This window comes from Lissotriton helveticus, chromosome 1_1, assembly GCF_964261635.1.
Source record: "Lissotriton helveticus chromosome 1_1, aLisHel1.1, whole genome shotgun sequence".
In the NCBI taxonomy this organism is placed as follows: domain Eukaryota; kingdom Metazoa; phylum Chordata; class Amphibia; order Caudata; family Salamandridae; genus Lissotriton; species Lissotriton helveticus.
The window spans coordinates 1512556325-1512575185 of record NC_136057.1 but is presented as its reverse complement, the minus strand read 5'-3'; positions in this window follow the sequence as shown (position 1 = coordinate 1512575185).

Genomic DNA, 18861 nt, shown 5'->3' with positions numbered 1-18861 from the left:
CCTCGCCGCACCCGCTTCGCGGGTGCCGCTTTGTGGGTGCCGCTTCGTCCATCAGAACTGCGGGCTCAGTACCTTACCGTGGTTGGAGGTGATAAGGACTGCAGAGGCTTTACCAAACACCGCATCAGGGCTGCGAGCGTTGTTGCAGGGACTCCATCTCCCAGGAGTCCCTGCCTGACCAATAGGCAACACCTTTTCCGCTCTCCCTGTTTGCTCCGCCCACAGGTCACCCGAAGGTATATAACCATTTGCCTTCTTCTTTTGTGTGGACACTATCCTAAACTGACTCTTTGCCGTGTGGAACCCTGGACTTGGAAGCTGTGTGCTGAACTTTTCCTGTGATTTTGCTACCTGCTCCTCGCCGCACCTGCTTTGGGGGTGCCGCTTTGTCCATCAGAACTGCGGGCTCAGTACCTTACCGTGGTTGGAGTTGATAAGGACTGCAGAGGCTTTACCAAACACCGCATCAGGGCTGCAAGCGTTGTTGCAGGGACTCCATCTCCCAGGAGTCCCTACCTGACCAATAGGCAACACCTGGTCCGCTCTCCCTGTTTGCTCAGCCCACAGGTCACCTGAAGGTGTATAACCATTTGCCCTCTTCTTTTGTGTGGACACTATCCTAAACTGACTCTTTGCCGTGTGGAACCCTGGACTGGGGAAGCTGTGTGCTGAACTTTTCCTGTGATTTTGCTACCTGCTCCTTGCCACACCTGCTTCGCGGGTGCCGCTTCGTCCATGAGAACTGCGGGCTCAGTACCTTACCGTGGTTGGAGGTGATAAGGACTGCAGAGGCTTTACCAAACACCGCATCAGGGCTGCGAGCGTTGTTGCAGGGACTCCATCTCCCAGGAGTCCCTGCCTGACCAATAGGCAACACCTGTTCCGCTCTCCCTGTTTGCTCCGCCCACAGGTCACCCGAAGGTGTATAACTATTTGTCTTCTTCTTTTGTGTGGACACTATCCCAAACTGACTCTTTGCCGTGTGGAACCCTGGACTGGGGAAGCTGTGTGCTGAACTTTTCCTGTGATTTTGCTACCTGCTCCTCGCCGCACCTGCTTCGCGGGTGCCGCTTCGTCCATCAGAACTGCGGGCTCAGTACCTTACCGTGGTTGGAGGTGATAAGGACTGCAGAGGCTTTACCATCACCGCATCAGGGCTGTGAGCAATGTTGCAGGGACTCCATCTCCCAGGAGTCCCTGCCTGACCAATAGGCAACACCTGGTCCGCTCTCCCTGTTTGCTCCGCCCACAGGTCACCCAAAGGTGTATAACCATTTGCCTTCTTCTTTTGTGTGGACACTATCCTAAACTGACTCTTTGCCGTGTGGAACCCTGGACTGGGGAAGCTGTGTGCTGAACTTTTCCTGTGATTTTGCTACCTGCTCCTTGCCGCACCCGTTTCGCGGGTGCCGCTTCGTCCATCAGAACTGCGGGCTCAGTACCTTACCGTGGTTGGAGGTGATAAGGACTGCAGAGGCTTTACCAAACACCGCATCAGGGCTGCGAGCGTTGTTGCAGGGACTCCATCTCCCAGGAGACCCTCCCTGACCAATAGGCAACACCTGGTCCGCTCTCCCTGTTTGCTCCGCCCACAGGTCACCCGAAGGTGTATAACCAATTGCCCTCCTCTTTTGTGTGGACACTATCCTAAACTGACTCTTTGCCGTGTCGAACCCTGGACTGGGGAAGCTGAGTGCTGAACTTTTTCTGTGATTTTGCTACCTGCTCCTCGCCGCACCTGCTTCGCGGGAGCCGCTTTGTCCATCAGAACTGCGGGCTCAGTACCTTACCGTGGTTGGAGGTGATAAGGACTGCAGAGGCTTTACCAGACACCGCATCAGGGCTGTGAGCGTTGTTGCAGGGACTCCATCTCCCAGGAGTCCCTGCCTGACCAATAGGCAACACCTGGTCCGCTCTCCCTGTTTGCTCCGCCCACAGGTCACCCGAAGGTGTATAACCATTTGCCTTCTTCTTTTGTGTGGACACTATCGTAAACTGACTCTTTGCCGTGTGGAACCCTGGACTGGGGAAGCTGTGTGCTGAACTTTTCCTGTGATTTTGCTACCTGCTCCTCGCCGCACCCGCTTCGTGGGTGCCGCTTCATCCATCAGAACTGCTGGCTCAGTACCTTACCGTGGTTGGAGGTGATAAGGACTGCAGAGGCTTTACCAAACACCGCATCAGAGCTGCGAGCGTTGTTGCAGGGACTTCATCTCCCAGGAGTCCCTACCTGACCAATAGGAAACACCTGGTCCGCTCTCCCTGTTTGCTCAGCCCACAGGTCACCTGAAGGTGTATAACCATTTGCCCTCTTCTTTTGTGTGGACACTATCCTAAACTGACTCTTTGCCGTGTGGAACCCTGGACTGGGGAAGCTGTGTGCTGAACTTTTCCTGTGATTTTGCTACCTGCTCCTTGCCACACCTGCTTCGCGGGTGCCGCTTCGTCCATGAGAACTGCGGGCTCAGTACCTTACCGTGGTTGGAGGTGATAAGGACTGCAGAGGCTTTACCAAACACCGCATCAGGGCTGCGAGCGTTGTTGCAGGGACTCCATCTCCCAGGAGTCCCTGCCTGACCAATAGGCAACACCTGTTCCGCTCTCCCTGTTTGCTCCGCCCACAGGTCACCCGAAGGTGTATAACCATTTGTCTTCTTCTTTTGTGTGGACACTATCCCAAACTGACTCTTTGCCGTGTGGAACCCTGGACTGGGGAAGCTGTGTGCTGAACTTTCCCTGTGATTTTGCTACCTGCTCCTCGCCGCACCCGCTTCGCGGGTGCCGCTTCGCGGGTGCCGCTTCGCGGGTGCCGCTTCGTCCATCAGAACTGCGGGCTCAGTACCTTACCGTGGTTGGAGGTGATAAGGACTGCAGAGGCTTTACCAAACACCGCATCAGGGCTGCGAGCGTTGTTGCAGGGACTCCATCTCCCAGGAGTCCCTGCCTGACCAATAGGCAACACCTGGTCCGCTCTCCCTGTTTGCTCCGCCCACACGTCACCCGAAGGTGTATAACCATTTGCCTTCTTCTTTTGTGTGGACACTATCCTAAACTGACTCTTTGCCGTGTGGAACCCTGGACTGGGGAAGCTGTGTGCTGAACTTTTCCTGTGATTTTGCTACCTGCTCCTCACCGCACCCGCTTCGTGGGTGCCGCTTCGTCCATCAGAACTGCGGGCTCAGTACCTTACCGTGGTTGGAGTTGATAAGGACAGCAGAGGCTTTACCACACACCGCATCAGGGCTGCGAGCGTTGTTGCAGGGACTCCATCTCCCAGGAGTCCCTGCCTGACCAATAGGCAACACCTGGTCCGCTCTCCCTGTTTGCTCAGCCCACAGGTCACCTGAAGGTGTATAACCATTTGCCCTCTTCTTTTGTGTGGACACTATCCTAAACTGATTCTTTGCTCTGTGGAACCCTGGACTGGGGAAGCTGTGTGCTGAACTTTTCCTGTGATTTTGCTACCTGCTCCTCGCCGCACCGGCTTCGCGGGTGCCGCTTCGTCCATCAGAACTGCGGGCTCAGTACCTTACCGTGGTTGGAGGTGATAAGGACTGCAGAGGCTTTACCAAACACCGCATCAGGTCTGCGAGCGTTGTTGCAGGGACTCCATCACCCAGAAGTCCCTGCCTGAGCAATGGGCAACACCTGGTCCGCTCTCCCTGTTTGCTCCACCCACAGGTAACCCGAAGGTGTATAACCATTTGCCTTCTTCTTTTGTGTGGACACTATCCTAAACTGACTATTTGCCGTGTGGAACCCTGGACTGGGGAAGCTGTGTGCTGAACTTTTCCTGTGATTATGCTACCTGCTCCTCGCCGCACCCGCTTCGCGGGTGCCGCTTTGTGGGTGCCGCTTCGTCCATCAGAACTGCGGGCTCAGTACCTTACCGTGGTTGGAGGTGATAAGGACTGCAGAGGCTTTACCATCACCGCATCAGGGCTGTGAGCGTTGTTGCAGGGACTCCATCTCCCAGGAGTCCCTGCCTGACCAATAGGCAACACCTGGTCCGCTCTCCCTGTTTGCTCAGCCCACAGGTCACCTGAAGGTGTATAACCATTTGCCCTCTTCTTTTGTGTGGACACTATCCTAAACTGATTCTTTGCTGTGTGGAACCCTGGACTGGGGAAGCTGTGTGCTGAACTTTTCCTGTGATTTTGCTACCTGCTCCTCGCCGCACCTGCTTCGCGGGTGCCGCTTCGTCCATCAGAACTGCGGGCTCAGTACCTTACCGTGGTTGGAGGTGATAAGGACTGCAGAGGCTTTACCAAACACCGCATCAGGGCTGCGAGCGTTGCAGGGACTCCATCTCCCAGGAGTCCATGCCTGACCAATAGGCAACACCTGGTCCGCTCTCCCTGTTTGCTCCGCCCACAGGTCACCTGAAGGTGTATAACCATTTGCCCTCTTCTTTTGTGTGGACACTATCCTAAACTGACTCTTTGCCTTGTGGAACCCTGGACTAGGGAAGCTGTGTGCTGAACTTTTCCTGTGATTTTGCTACCTGCTCCTCACCGCACCCGCTTCGTGGGTGCCGCTTCGTCCATCAGAACTGCGGGCTCAGTACCTTACCGTGGTTGGAGTTGATAAGGACAGCAGAGGCTTTACCACACACCGCATCAGGGCTGCGAGCGTTGTTGCAGGGACTCCATCTCCCAGGAGTCCCTGCCTGACCAATAGGCAACACCTGGTCCGCTCTCCCTGTCTGCTCAGCCCACAGGTCACCTGAAGGTGTATAACCATTTGCCCTCTTCTTTTGTGTGGACACTATCCTAAACTGATTCTTTGCTGTGTGGAACCCTGGACTGGGGAAGCTGTGTGCTGAACTTTTCCTGTGATTTTGCTACCTGCTCCTCGCCGCACCTGCTTCGCGGGTGCCGCTTCGTCCATCAGAACTGTGGGCTCAGTACCTTACCGTGGTTGGAGGTGATAAGGACTGCAGAGGCTTTACCAAACACCGCATCAGGTCTGTGAGCGTTGTTGCAGGGACTCCATCTCCCAGGAGTCCCTGCCTGACCAATAGGCAACACCTGGTCCGCTCTCCCTGTTTGCTCCACCCACAGGTCACCCGATGGTGTATAACCATTTGCCTTCTTCTTTTGTGTGGACACTATCCTAAACTGACTCTTTGCCGTGTGGAACCCTGGACTGCGGAAGCTGTGTGCTGAACTTTTCCTGTGATTTTGCTACCTGCTCCTCGCCGCACCCGCTTCGCGGGTGCCGCTTCGTCCATCAGAACTGCGGGCTCAGTACCTTACCGTGGTTGCAGGTGATAAGGACTGCAGAGGCTTTACCATCACCGCATCAGGGCTGTGAGCGTTGTTGCAGGGACTCCATCTCCCAGGAGTCCCTGCCTGACCAATAGGCAACACCTGGTCCGCTCTCCCTGTTTGCTCAGCCCACAGGTCACCTGAAGGTGTATAACCATTTGCCCTCTTCTTTTGTGTGGACACTATCCTAAACTGATTCTTTGCTGTGTGGAACCCTGGACTGGGGAAGCTGTGTGCTGAACTTTTCCTGTGATTTTGCTACCTGCTCCTCGCCGCACCTGCTTCGCGGGTGCCGCTTCGTCCATCAGAACTGCGGGCTCAGTACCTTACCGTGGTTGGAGGTGATAAGGACTGCAGAGGCTTTACCAAACACCGCATCAGGTCTGCGAGCGTTGTTGCAGGGACTCCATCTCCCAGGAGTCCCTGCCTGACCAATAGGCAACACCTGGTCCGCTCTCCCTGTTTGCTCCACCCACAGGTCACCCGAAGGTGTATAACCATTTGCCTTCTTCTTTTGTGTGGACACTATCCTAAACTGACTCTTTGCCGTGTGGAACCCTGGACTGCGGAAGCTGTGTGCTGAACTTTTCCTGTGATTTTGCTACCTGCTCCTCGCCGCACCCGCTTCGCGGGTGCCGCTTCGTCCATCAGAACTGCGGGCTCAGTACCTTACCGTGGTTGGAGGTGATAAGGACTGCAGAGGCTTTACCATCACCACATCAGGGCTGTGAGCGTTGTTGCAGGGACTCCATCTCCCAGGAGTCCCTGCCTGACCAATAGGCAACACCTGGTCCGCTCTCCCTGTTTGCTCCACCCACAGGTCACCCGAAGGTGTATAACCATTTGCCTTCTTCTTTTGTGTGGACACTATCGTAAACTGACTCTTTGCCGTGTGGAACCCTGGACTGCGGAAGCTGTGTGCTGAACTTTTCCTGTGATTTTGCTACCTGCTCCTCACCCACTTCGTCCATCAGAACTGCGGGCTCAGTACCTTACCGTGGTTGGAGGTGATAAGGACTGCAGAGGCTTTACCATCACCACATCAGGGCTGTGAGCGTTGTTGCAGGGACTCCATCTCCCAGGAGTCCCTGCCTGACCAATAGGCAACACCTGGTCCGCTCTCCCTGTTTGCTTCGCCCACAGGTCACCCAAAGGTGTATAACCATTTGCCTTCTTCTTTTGTGTGGACACTATCCTAAACTGACTCTTTGCCGTGTGGAACCCTGGACTGGGGAAGCTGTGTGCTGAACTTTTCCTGTGATTATGCTACCTGCTCCTCGCCGCACCCGCTTCGCGGGTGCCGCTTTGTGGGTGCCGCTTCGTCCATCAGAACTGCGGGCTCAGTACCTTACCGTGGTTGGAGGTGATAAGGACTGCAGAGGCTTTACCAAACACCGCATCAGGGCTGCGAGTGTTGTTGCAGGGACTCCATCTCCCAGGAGTCCCTGCCTGACCAATAGGCAACACCTGGTCCGCTCTCCCTGTTTGCTCCGCCCACAGGTCACCCGAAGGTGTATAACCATTTGCCTTCTTCTTTTGTGTGGACACTATCCTAAACTGACTCTTTGCCGTGTGGAACCCTGGACTGCGGAAGCTGTGTGCTGAACTTTTCCTGTGATTTTGCTACCTGCTCCTCGCCGCACCCGCTTCGCGGGTGCCGCTTCGTCCATCAGAACTGCGGGCTCAGTACCTTACCGTGGTTGGAGTTGATAAGGACTGCAGAGGCTTTACCAAACACCGCATCAGGGCTGCAAGCGTTGTTGCAGGGACTCCATCTCCCAGGAGTCCCTGCCTGACCAATAGGCAACACCTGGTCCGCTCTCCCTGTTTGCTCCACCCACAGGTCACCCGAAAGTGTATAACCATTTGCCTTCTTCTTTTGTGTGGACACTATCCTAAACTGACTCTTTGCCGTGTGGAACCCTGGACTGCGGAAGCTGTGTGCTGAACTTTTCCTGTGATTTTGCTACCTGCTCCTCGCCGCACCCGCTTCGCGGGTGCCGCTTCGTCCATCAGAACTGCAGGCTCAGTACCTTACCGTGGTTGGAGGTGATAAGGACTGCAGAGGCTTTACCATCACCACATCAGGGCTGTGAGCGTTGTTGCAGGGACTCCATCTCCCAGGAGTCCCTGCCTGACCAATAGGCAACACCTGGTCCGCTCTCCCTGTTTGCTCCACCCACAGGTCACCCGAAGGTGTATAACCATTTGCCTTCTTCTTTTGTGTGGACACTATCGTAAACTGACTCTTTGCCGTGTGGAACCCTGGACTGGGGAACCTGTGTGCTGAACTTTTCCTGTGATTTTGCTACCTGCTCCTCGCCGCACCTGCTTCGCGGGTGCCGCTTCGTCCATCAGAACTGCGGGCTCAGTACCTTACCGTGGTTGGAGGTGATAAGGACTGCAGAGGCTTTACCAAACACCGCATCAGGTCTGCGAGCGTTGTTGCAGGGACTCCATCTCCCAGGAGTCCTTGCCTGACCAATAGGCAACACCTGGTCCGCTCTCCCTGTTTGCTCCACCCACAGGTCACCCGAAGGTGTATAACCATTTGCCTTCTTCTTTTGTGTGGACACTATCCTAAACTGACTCTTTGCCGTGTGGAACCCTGGACTGCGGAAGCTGTGTGCTGAACTTTTCCTGTGATTTTGCTACCTGCTCCTCGCCGCACCCGCTTCGCGGGTGCCGCTTCGTCCATCAGAACTGCGGGCTCAGTACCTTACCGTGGTTGGAGGTGATAAGGACTGCAGAGGCTTTACCATCACCGCATCAGGGCTGTGAGCGTTGTTGCAGGGACTCCATCTCCCAGGAGTCCCTGCCTGACCAATAGGCAACACCTGGTCCGCTCTCCCTGTTTGCTCCGCCCACAGGTCACCCAAAGGTGTATAACCATTTGCCTTCTTCTTTTGTGTGGACACTATCCTAAACTGACTCTTTGCCGTGTGGAACCCTGGACTGGGGAAGCTGTGTGCTGAACTTTTCCTGTGATTATGCTACCTGCTCCTCGCCGCACCCGCTTTGCGGGTGCCGCTTTGTGGGTGCCGCTTCGTCCATCAGAACTGCGGGCTCAGTACCTTACCGTGGTTGGAGGTGATAAGGACTGCAGAGGCTTTACCAAACACCGCATCAGGGCTGCGAGCGTTGTTGCAGGGACTCCATCTCCCAGGAGTCCCTGCCTGACCAATAGGCAACACCTTTTCCGCTCTCCCTGTTTGCTCCGCCCACAGGTCACCCGAAGGTGTATAACCATTTGCCTTCTTCTTTTGTGTGGACACTATCCTAAACTGACTCTTTGCCGTGTGGAACCCTGGACTGGGGAAGCTGTGTGCTGAACTTTTCCTGTGATTTTGCTACCTGCTCCTCGCCGCACCTGCTTCGCGGGTGCCGCTTCGTCCATCAGAACTGCGGGCTCAGTACCTTACCGTGGTTGGAGGTGATAAGGACTGCAGAGGCTTTACCAAACACCGCATCAGGTCTGCGAGCGTTGTTGCAGGGACTCCATCTCCCAGGAGTCCCTGCCTGACCAATAGGCAACACCTGGTCCGCTCTCCCTGTTTGCTCCACCCACAGGTCACCCGACGGTGTATAACCATTTGCCTTCTTCTTTTGTGTGGACACTATCCTAAACTGACTCTTTGCCGTGTGGAACCCTGGACTGCGGAAGCTGTGTGCTGAACTTTTCCTGTGATTTTGCTACCTGCTCCTCGCCGCACCCGCTTCGCGGGTGCCGCTTCGTCCATCAGAACTGCGGGCTCAGTACCTTACCGTGGTTGGAGGTGATAAGGACTGCAGAGGCTTTACCATCACCGCATCAGGGCTGTGAGCGTTGTTGCAGGGACTCCATCTCCCAGGAGTCCCTTCCTGACCAATAGGCAACACCTTTTCCGCTCTCCCTGTTTGCTCCGCCCACAGGTCACCCAAAGGTGTATAACCATTTGCCTTCTTCTTTTGTGTGGACACTATCCTAAACTGACTCTTTGCCGTGTGGAACCCTGGACTGGGGAAGCTGTGTGCTGAACCTTTCCTGTGATTTTGCTACCTGCTCCTTGCCACACCTGCTTCGCGGGTGCCGCTTCGTCCATGAGAACTGCGGGCTCAGTACCTTACCGTGGTTGGAGGTGATAAGGACTGCAGAGGCTTTACCATCACCACATCAGGGCTGTGAGCGTTGTTGCAGGGACTCCATCTCCCAGGAGTCCCTGCCTGACCAATAGGCAACACCTGGTCCGCTCTCCCTGTTTGCTTCGCCCACAGGTCACCCAAAGGTGTATAACCATTTGCCTTCTTCTTTTGTGTGGACACTATCCTAAACTGACTCTTTGCCGTGTGGAACCCTGGACTGGGGAAGCTGTGTGCTGAACTTTTCCTGTGATTATGCTACCTGCTCCTCGCCGCACCCGCTTCGCGGGTGCCGCTTTGTGGGTGCCGCTTCGTCCATCAGAACTGCGGGCTCAGTACCTTACCGTGGTTGGAGGTGATAAGGACTGCAGAGGCTTTACCAAACACCGCATCAGGGCTGCGAGTGTTGTTGCAGGGACTCCATCTCCCAGGAGTCCCTGCCTGACCAATAGGCAACACCTGGTCCGCTCTCCCTGTTTGCTCCGCCCACAGGTCACCCGAAGGTGTATAACCATTTGCCTTCTTCTTTTGTGTGGACACTATCCTAAACTGACTCTTTGCCGTGTGGAACCCTGGACTGCGGAAGCTGTGTGCTGAACTTTTCCTGTGATTTTGCTACCTGCTCCTCGCCGCACCCGCTTCGCGGGTGCCGCTTCGTCCATCAGAACTGCGGGCTCAGTACCTTACCGTGGTTGGAGTTGATAAGGACTGCAGAGGCTTTACCAAACACCGCATCAGGGCTGCAAGCGTTGTTGCAGGGACTCCATCTCCCAGGAGTCCCTGCCTGACCAATAGGCAACACCTGGTCCGCTCTCCCTGTTTGCTCCACCCACAGGTCACCCGAAAGTGTATAACCATTTGCCTTCTTCTTTTGTGTGGACACTATCCTAAACTGACTCTTTGCCGTGTGGAACCCTGGACTGCGGAAGCTGTGTGCTGAACTTTTCCTGTGATTTTGCTACCTGCTCCTCGCCGCACCCGCTTCGCGGGTGCCGCTTCGTCCATCAGAACTGCAGGCTCAGTACCTTACCGTGGTTGGAGGTGATAAGGACTGCAGAGGCTTTACCATCACCACATCAGGGCTGTGAGCGTTGTTGCAGGGACTCCATCTCCCAGGAGTCCCTGCCTGACCAATAGGCAACACCTGGTCCGCTCTCCCTGTTTGCTTCGCCCACAGGTCACCCAAAGGTGTATAACCATTTGCCTTCTTCTTTTGTGTGGACACTATCCTAAACTGACTCTTTGCCGTGTGGAACCCTGGACTGGGGAAGCTGTGTGCTGAACTTTTCCTGTGATTATGCTACCTGCTCCTCGCCGCACCCGCTTTGCGGGTGCCGCTTTGTGGGTGCCGCTTCGTCCATCAGAACTGCGGGCTCAGTACCTTACCGTGGTTGGAGGTGATAAGGACTGCAGAGGCTTTACCAAACACCGCATCAGGGCTGCGAGCATTGTTGCAGGGACTCCATCTCCCAGGAGTCCCTGCCTGACCAATAGGCAACACCTGGTCCGCTCTCCCTGTTTGCTCCGCCCACAGGTCACCCGAAGGTGTATAACCATTTGCCTTCTTCTTTTGTGTGGACACTATCCTAAACTGACTCTTTGCCGTGTGGAACCCTGGACTGCGGAAGCTGTGTGCTGAACTTTTCCTGTGATTTTGCTACCTGCTCCTCGCCGCACCCGCTTCGCGGGTGCCGCTTCGTCCATCAGAACTGCGGGCTCAGTACCTTACCGTGGTTGGAGTTGATAAGGACTGCAGAGGCTTTACCAAACACCGCATCAGGGCTGCAAGCGTTGTTGCAGGGACTCCATCTCCCAGGAGTCCCTGCCTGACCAATAGGCAACACCTGGTCCGCTCTCCCTGTTTGCTCAGCCCACAGGTCACCTTAAGGTGTATAACCATTTGTCCTCTTCTTTTGTGTGGACACTATCCTAAACTGACTCTTTGCCGTGTGGAACCCTGGACTGGGGAAGCTGTGTGCTAAACTTTTCCTGTGATTTTGCTACCTGCTCCTTGCCGCACCCGTTTCGCGGGTGCCGCTTCGTCCATCAGAACTGCGGGCTCAGTACCTTACCGTGGTTGGAGGTGATAAGGACTGTAGAGCCTTTACCAAACACCGCATCAGGTCTGCGAGCGTTGTTGCAGGGACTCCGTCTCCCAGGAGTCCCTGCCTGACCAATAGGCAACACCTGGTCCGCTCTCCCTGTTTGCTCCACCCACAGGTCACCCGAAGGTGTATAACCATTTGCCTTCTTCTTTTGTGTGGACACTATCCTAAACTGACTCTTTGCCGTGTGGAACCCTGGACTAGGGAAGCTGTGTGCTGAACTTTTCCTGTGATTTTGCTACCTGCTCCTCACCGCACCCGCTTCGTGGGTGCCGCTTCGTCCATCAGAACTGCGGGCTCAGTACCTTACCGTGGTTGGAGTTGATAAGGACAGCAGAGGCTTTACCACACACCGCATCCGGGCTGCGAGCGTTGTTGCAGGGACTCCATCTCCCAGGAGTCCCTGCCTGACCAATAGGCAACACCTGGTCCGCTCTCCCTGTTTGCTCAGCCCACAGGTCACCTGAAGGTGTATAACCATTTGCCCTCTTCTTTTGTGTGGACACTATCCTAAACTGATTCTTTGCTGTGTGGAACCCTGGACTGGGGAAGCTGTGTGCTGAACTTTTCGTGTGTTTTTCCTACCTGCTCCTCGCCGCACCTGCTTCGCGGGTGCCGCTTCATCCATCAGAACTGCGGGCTCAGTACCTTACCGTGGTTGGAGGTGATAAGGACTGCAGAGGCTTTACCATCACCGCATCAGGGCTGTGAGCGTTGTTGCAGGGACTCCATCTCCCAGGAGTCCCTGCCTGACCAATAGGCAACACCTGGTCCGCTCTCCCTGTTTGCTCCGCCCACAGGTCACCCAAAGGTGTATAACCATTTGCCTTCTTCTTTTGTGTGGACACTATCCTAAACTGACTCTTTGCCGTGTGGAACCCTGGACTGGGGAAGCTGTGTGCTGAACTTTTCCTGTGATTATGCTACCAGCTCCTCGCCGCACCCGCTTTGCGGGTGCCGCTTTGTGGATGCCGCTTCGTCCATCAGAACTGCGGGCTCAGTACCTTACCGTGGTTGGAGGGGATAAGGACTGCAGAGGCTTTACCAAACACCGCATCAGGGCTGCGAGCGTTGTTGCAGGGACTCCATCTCCCAGGAGTCCCTGCCTGACCAATAGGCAACACCTTTTCCGCTCTCCCTCTTTGCTCCGCCCACAGGTCACCCGAAGGTGTATAACCATTTGCCTTCTTCTTTTGTGTGGACACTATCCTAAACTGACTCTTTGCCGTGTGGAACCCTGGACTGGGGAAGCTGTGTGCTGAACTTTTCCTGTGATTTTGCTACCTGCTCCTCGCCGCACCTGCTTCGCGGGTGCCGCTTCGTCCATCAGAACTGCGGGCTCAGTACCTTACCGTGGTTGGAGGTGATAAGGACTGCAGAGGCTTTACCAAACGCCGCATCAGGTCTGCGAGCGTTGTTGCAGGGACTCCATCTCCCAGGAGTCCCTGCCTGACCAATAGGCAACACCTGGTCCGCTCTCCCTGTTTGCTCCACCCACAGGTCACCCGAAGGTGTATAACCATTTGCCTTCTTCTTTTGTGTGGACACTATCCTAAAGTGACTCTTTGCCGTGTGGAACCCTGGACTGCGGAAGCTGTGTGCTGAACTTTTCCTGTGATTTTGCTACCTGCTCCTCGCCGCACCCGCTTCGCGGGTGCCGCTTCGTCCATCAGAACTGCGGGCTCAGTACCTTACCTAAGGACTGCAGAGGCTTTACCATCACCGCATCAGGGCTGTGAGCGTTGTTGCAGGGACTCCATCTCCCAGGAGTCCCTGCCTGACCAATAGGCAACACCTTTTCCGCTCTCCCTGTTTGCTCCGCCCACAGGTCACCCAAAGGTGTATAACCATTTGCCTTCTTCTTTTGTGTGGACACTATCCTAAACTGACTCTTTGCCGTGTGGAACCCTGGACTGGGGAAGCTGTGTGCTGAACTTTTCCTGTGATTATGCTACCTGCTCCTCGCCACACCCGCTTCGCGGGTGCCGCTTTGTGGGTGCCGCTTTGTGGGTGCCGCTTCGTCCATCAGAACTGCGGGCTCAGTACCTTACCGTGGTTGGAGGTGATAAGGACTGCAGAGGCTTTACCAAACACCGCATCAGGGCTGCGAGCGTTGTTGCAGGGACTCCATCTCCCAGGAGTCCCTGCCTGACCAATAGGCAACACCTTTTCCGCTCTCCCTGTTTGCTCCGCCCACAGGTCACCCGAAGGTGTATAACCATTTGCCTTCTTCTTTTGTGTGGACACTATCCTAAACTGACTCTTTGCCGTGTGGAACCCTGGACTGGGGAAGCTGTGTGCTGAACTTTTCCTGTGATTTTGCTACCTGCTCCTCACCGCACCCGCTTCGTGGGTGCCGCTTTGTCCATCAGAACTGCGGGCTCAGTACCTTACCGTGGTTGGAGTTGATAAGGACTGCAGAGGCTTTACCAAACACCGCATCAGGGCTGCAAGCGTTGTTGCAGGGACTCCATCTCCCAGGAGTCCCTGCCTGACCAATAGGCAACACCTGGTCCGCTCTCCCTGTTTGCTCAGCCCACAGGTCACCTTAAGGTGTATAACCATTTGCCCTCTTCTTTTGTGTGGACACTATCCTAAACTGACTCTTTGCCGTGTGGAACCCTGGACTGGGGAAGCTGTGTGCTGAACTTTTCCTGTGATTTTGCTACCTGCTCCTTGCCGCACCCGTTTCGCGGGTGCCGCTTCGTCCATCAGAACTGCGGGCTCAGTACCTTACCGTGGTTGGAGGTGATAAGGACTGCAGAGGCTTTACCAAACACCGCATCAGGTCTGCGAGCGTTGTTGCAGGGACTCCATCTCCCAGGAGTCCCTGCCTGACCAATAGGCAACACCTGGTCCGCTCTCCCTGTTTGCTCCACCCACAGGTCACCCGAAGGTGTATAACCATTTGCCTTCTTCTTTTGTGTGGACACTATCCTAAACTGACTCTTTGCCGTGTGGAACCCTGGACTGCGGAAGCTGTGTGCTGAACTTTTCCTGTGATTTTGCTACCTGCTCCTCGCCGCACCCGCTTCACAGGTGCCGCTTTGTCCATCAGAACTGCGGGCTCAGTACCTTACCGTGGTTGGAGGTGATAAGGACTGCAGAGGCTTTACCAAACACCGCATCAGGTCTGCGAGCGTTGTTGCAGGGACTCCATCTCCCAGGAGTCCCTGCCTGACCAATAGGCAACACCTGGTCCGCTCTCCCTGTTTGCTCCACCCACAGGTCACCCGATGGTGTATAACCATTTGCCTTCTTCTTTTGTGTGGACACTATCCTAAACTGACTCTTTGCCGTGTGGAACCCTGGACTGCGGAAGCTGTGTGCTGAACTTTTCCTGTGATTTTGCTACCTGCTCCTCGCCGCACCCGCTTCGCGGGTGCCGCTTCGTCCATCAGAACTGCGGGCTCAGTACCTTACCGTGGTTGGAGGTGATAAGGACTGCAGAGGCTTTACCATCACCGCATCAGGGCTGTGAGCGTTGTTGCAGGGACTCCATCTCCCAGGAGTCCCTGCCTGACCAATAGGCAACACCTGGTCCGCTCTCCCTGTTTGCTCCGCCCACAGGTCACCCAAAGGTGTATAACCATTTGCCTTCTTCTTTTGTGTGGACACTATCCTAAACTGACTCTTTGCCGTGTGGAACCCTGGACTGGGGAAGCTGTGTGCTGAACTTTTCCTGTGATTATGCTACCTGCTCCTCGCCGCACCCGCTTTGCGGGTGCCGCTTTGTGGGTGCCGCTTCGTCCATCAGAACTGCGGGCTCAGTACCTTACCGTGGTTGGAGGTGATAAGGACTGCAGAGGCTTTACCAAACACCGCATCAGGGCTGCGAGCGTTGTTGCAGGGACTCCATCTCCCAGGAGTCCCTGCCTGACCAATAGGCAACACCTTTTCCGCTCTCCCTGTTTGCTCCGCCCACAGGTCACCCGAAGGTGTATAACCATTTGCCTTCTTCTTTTGTGTGGACACTATCCTAAACTGACTCTTTGCCGTGTGGAACCCTGGACTGGGGAAGCTGTGTGCTGAACTTTTCCTGTGATTTTGCTACCTGCTCCTCGCCGCACCTGCTTCGCGGGTGCCGCTTCGTCCATCAGAACTGCGGGCTCAGTACCTTACCGTGGTTGGAGGTGATAAGGACTGCAGAGGCTTTACCAAACACCGCATCAGGTCTGCGAGCGTTGTTGCAGGGACTCCATCTCCCAGGAGTCCCTACCTGACCAATAGGCAACACCTTGTCCGCTCTCCCTGTTTGCTCAGCCCACAGGTCACCTGAAGGTGTATAACCATTTGCCCTCTTCTTTTGTGTGGACACTATCCTAAACTGATTCTTTGCTGTGTGGAACCCTGGACTGGGGAAGCTGTGTGCTGAACTTTTCCTGTGATTTTGCTACCTGCTCCTCGCCGCACCTGCTTTGGGGGTGCCGCTTTGTCCATCAGAACTGCGGGCTCAGTACCTTACCGTGGTTGGAGGTGATAAGGACAGCAGAGGCTTTACCACACACCGCATCAGGGCTGCGAGCGTTGTTGCAGGGACTCCATCTCCCAGGAGTCCCTGCCTGACCAATAGGCAACACCTGGTCCGCTCTCCCTGTTTGCTCAGCCCACAGGTCACCTGAAGGTGTATAACCATTTGCCCTCTTCTTTTGTGTGGACACTATCCTAAACTGATTCTTTGCTGTGTGGAACCCTGGACTGGGGAAGCTGTGTGCTGAACTTTTCCTGTGATTTTGCTACCTGCTCCTCGCCGCACCTGCTTCGCGGGTGCCGCTTCGTCCATCAGAACTGCGGGCTCAGTACCTTACCGTGGTTGGAGGTGATAAGGACTGCAGAGGCTTTACCAAACACCGCATCAGGTCTGCGAGCGTTGTTGCAGGGACTCCATCTCCCAGGAGTCCCTGCCTGACCAATAGGCAACACCTGGTCCGCTCTCCCTGTTTGCTCCACCCACAGGTCACCCGAAGGTGTATAACCATTTGCCTTCTTCTTTTGTGTGGACACTATCCTAAACTGACTCTTTGCCGTGTGGAACCCTGGACTGCGGAAGCTGTGTGCTGAACTTTTCCTGTGATTTTGCTACCTGCTCCTCGCCGCACCCATTTCGCGGGTGCCGCTTCGTCCATCAGAACTGCGGGCTCAGTACCTTACCGTGGTTGGAGGTGATAAGGACTGCAGAGGCTTTACCATCACCGCATCAGGGCTGTGAGCGTTGTTGCAGGGACTCCATCTCCCAGGAGTCCCTGCCTGACCAATAGGCAACCCCTTTTCCGCTCTCCCTGTTTGCTCCGCCCACAGGTCACCCAAAGGTGTATAACCATTTGCCTTCTTCTTTTGTGTGGACACTATCCTAAACTGACTCTTTGCCGTGTGGAACCCTGGACTGGGGAAGCTGTGTGCTGAACTTTTCCTGTGATTATGCTACCTGCTCCTCGCCACACCCGCTTCGCGGGTGCCGCTTTGTGGGTGCCGCTTCGTCCATCAGAACTGCGGGCTCAGTACCTTACCGTGGTTGGAGGTGATAAGGACTGCAGAGGCTTTACCAAACACCGCATCAGGGCTGCGAGCATTGTTGCAGGGACTCCATCTCCCAGGAGTCCCTGCCTGACCAATAGGCAACACCTTTTCCGCTCTCCCTGTTTGCTCCGCCCACAGGTCACCCGAAGGTGTATAACCATTTGCCTTCTTCTTTTGTGTGGACACTATCCTAAACTGACTCTTTGCCGTGTGGAACCCTGGACTGGGGAAGCTGTGTGTTGAACTTTTCCTGTGATTTTGCTACCTGCTCCTCACCGCACCCGCTTCGTGGGTGCCGCTTTGTCCATCAGAACTGCGGGCTCAGTACCTTACCGTGGTTGGAGTTGATAAGGACTGCAGAGGCTTTACCAAACACCGCATCAGGGCTGCAAGCGTTGTTGCAGGGACTCCATCTCCCAGGAGTCCCTGCCTGACCAATAGGCAACACCTGGTCCGCTCTCCCTGTTTGCTCAGCCCACAGGTCACCTTAAGGTGTATAACCATTTGCCCTCTTCTTTTGTGTGGACACTATCCTAAACTGACTCTTTGCCGTGTGGAACCCTGGACTGGGGAAGCTGTGTGCTGAACTTTTCCTGTGATTTTGCTACCTGCTCCTTGCCGCACCCGTTTCGCGGGTGCCGCTTCGTCCATCAGAACTGCGGGCTCAGTACCTTACCGTGGTTGGAGGTGATAAGGACTGCAGAGGCTTTACCAAACACCGCATCAGGTCTGCGAGCGTTGTTGCAGGGACTCCATCTCTCAGGAGTCCCTGCCTGACCAATAGGCAACACCTGGTCCGCTCTCCCTGTTTGCTCCACCCACAGGTCACCCGAAGGTGTATAACCATTTGCCTTCTTCTTTTGTGTGGACACTATCCTAAACTGACTCTTTGCCGTGTGGAACCCTGGACTGCGGAAGCTGTGTGCTGAACTTTTCCTGTGATTTTGCTACCTGCTCCTCGCCGCACCCGCTTCACAGGTGCCGCTTTGTCCATCAGAACTGCGGGCTCAGTACCTTACCGTGGTTGGAGGTGATAAGGACTGCAGAGGCTTTACCAAACACCGCATCAGGGCTGCGAGCGTTGTTGCAGGGACTCCATCTCCCAGGAGTCCCTGCCTGACCAATAGGAAACACCTGGTCTGCTCTCCCTGTTTGCTCCGCCCACAGGTCACCCGAAGGTGTATAACCATTTGCCTTCTTCTTTTCTGTGGTCACTATCCTAAACTGACTCTTAGCCGTGTGGAACCCCTGACTGGGGAAGCTGTGTGCTGAACTTTTCCTGTGATTTTGCTACCTGCTCCTCGCCGCACCTGCTTTGGGGGTGCCGCTTTGTCCATCAGAACTGCGGGCTCAGTACCTTACCGTGGTTGGAGGTGATAAGGACTGCAGAGGCTTTACCAAACACCGCATCAGGTCTGCGAGCGTTGTTGCAGGGACTCCATCTCCCAGGAGTCCCTACCTGACCAATAGGCAACACCTGGTCCGCTCTCCCTGTTTGCTCAGCCCACAGGTCACCTGAAGGTGTATAAAAATTTGCCCTCTTCTTTTGTGTGGACACTATCCTAAACTGACTCTTTGCCGTGTGGAACCCTGGACTGGGGAAGCTGTGTGCTGAACTTTTCCTGTGATTTTGCTACCTGCTCCTTGCCACACCTGCTTCGCGGGTGCCGCTTCGTCCATGAGAACTGCGGGCTCAGTACCTTACCGTGGTTGGAGGTGATAAGGACTGCAGAGGCTTTACCAAACACCGCATCAGGGCTGCGAGCGTTGTTGCAGGGACTCCATCTCCCAGGAGTCCCTGCCTGACCAATAGGCAACACCTGTTCCGCTCTCCCTGTTTGCTCCGCCCA